Source organism: Lolium perenne, chromosome 7 (assembly GCF_019359855.2).
Source record: "Lolium perenne isolate Kyuss_39 chromosome 7, Kyuss_2.0, whole genome shotgun sequence".
NCBI classification, from domain to species: domain Eukaryota; kingdom Viridiplantae; phylum Streptophyta; class Magnoliopsida; order Poales; family Poaceae; genus Lolium; species Lolium perenne.
This window is the reverse complement of record NC_067250.2, coordinates 28,216,294-28,218,032: the sequence shown is the minus strand read 5'-3', so window position 1 is coordinate 28,218,032 and position 1,739 is coordinate 28,216,294. Positions and strand designations below refer to the sequence as shown.

At 45.7% G+C, this 1,739-nt stretch overlaps 1 long non-coding RNA gene across 1 annotated transcript; it reads left to right on the top strand.

Moving 5' to 3' along the window:
* The first annotated feature begins 342 nt into the window (after positions 1-342).
* On the top strand, positions 343-1,132 carry LOC139833218 (uncharacterized). The gene is made up of 2 exons (XR_011748572.1): positions 343-780; positions 915-1,132. It is a non-coding gene; the product is annotated as an uncharacterized lncRNA (long non-coding RNA).
* Positions 1,133-1,739: the final 607 nt, after the last annotated feature.

Here is a 1,739-nt window from a genome sequence, read left to right as displayed (position 1 = left end):
CATGCAGAAACTATACTGACAGTCTGATGAACTGCAGGATTTAGGCGATAACATTCCTGTAGCCAGTTATCGGTGTTCAGAGTCTCTCCAGGTATGGCGGATCTACTTATATTTGGAAGATGTATTACAATTCCTTATTTTAATAGCTTCTGTTAATTCCTAGAATTACATTTTTACAGGAATTAGGCGAAGAGGAAATATCAGCACAGATGAAGCTGTACCCGCAAATAATGCACATAAAACGGTTGTATTTTCTCACGAGACCCCAAAATCTAGATGCTCTCTCATTACCTGGTAGATCTAGTTTATTAAACGATTTCCATCTACACTGGTGGAAAAACAGGCTTCGGGTGAGCCCCATAAGTCGCGATGCTGCAGGATCCGCGACAAATGGTACCTTTAGTCGCGGTTCGGGAGGAGAACCGCGACCAAAGGCCTGGGCCCAGGGCGCTCGGTGGCCAGCCGGTGCACGTGGGGGGTCTTTAGTCGCGGTTGGCCAGGCCAACCGCGACTAAAGGTGCCCGAAGGCCTTTAGTCGCGGTTGGCCAGGCCAACCGGGACTAAAGCCCCTCCCCTATATATACCCATCCAGCAGCCAACACTTAGCCATTTGGTGCCATTCTCTTCACAAGCTTCACAAGTGGGTGTTAGGTTTGATTTTGGTTCCTCTTATGCACATAAGGTGTTTGATGAAATGCCCCAAGAGCATGAAACAAACATGATATGAAGTGTTGGAGCCACACTTGAGCTTTCTCATTTATTTTTTCCTCCTCGATCGCGGTTAGCAACTTGAACCTTTGATGTGTCGTTGATAAAATGTGCATTAGTTCATTGTTTAATTTATATTGTTTGTAGCTAGTTAGTTTAACAAATGCATGATGGTTAATTATATATTTTATATTATAATAATGCAGATGAATCGACAATGGATGTACGGTAACCGACTCTCCGGCGAGTTCAGTGCGGGTTTGAAAGATTTCCTCGTAGTGGCTAATGCGAACAAGCAGGAGGGTTTTGTTATCTGTCCATGTGTTAAATGTAAGAATCAGAAGGGTTACTCTTCCTCAAGAGATGTTCACATGCACCTGCTTCGGCACGGATTCATGCCAAGCTATAATTGTTGGACCAAGCATGGAGAAAGAGGGGTTATAATGGAAGAAGATGAAGAAGGGGATGATTTCATCGATGAAAGCTATCTTGCTCATTTCGGTGATACTTTCATGGAGGATGCTGAAGGTGAAGGGGACGATGAAGGGGAAGGTGAAGAAGAGGCACGTGATGATCCCGTTGATGATCTTGGTCGGACCATTGCTGATGCACGGAGACGCTGCGAAACTGAAAAAGAGAGGGAGAATTTGGATCGCATGTTAGAGGATCACAGGAAGGCGCTGTACCCCGGATGCGATGATGGTCTGAAAAAGCTGGGCTGCACACTGGATTTGCTGAGATGGAAGGCACAGGCAGGTGTAGCTGACTCGGCATTTGAAAACTTGCTGAAAATGTTGAAGAATATGTTTCCAAAGAATAACGAGTTGCCCGCCACTACGTACGAAGCAAAGAAGGTTGTCTGCCCTCTAGGTTTAGAGGTTCTGAAGATACATGCATGCATCAACGACTGCATCCTCTACCGCGGTGAATACGAGAATTTGAATGAATGCCCGGTATGCACTGCATTGCGTTATAAGATCAGAGGCGATGACCCTGGTGACGATGTTGAGGGCCAGAAACCAAGGAAGAGG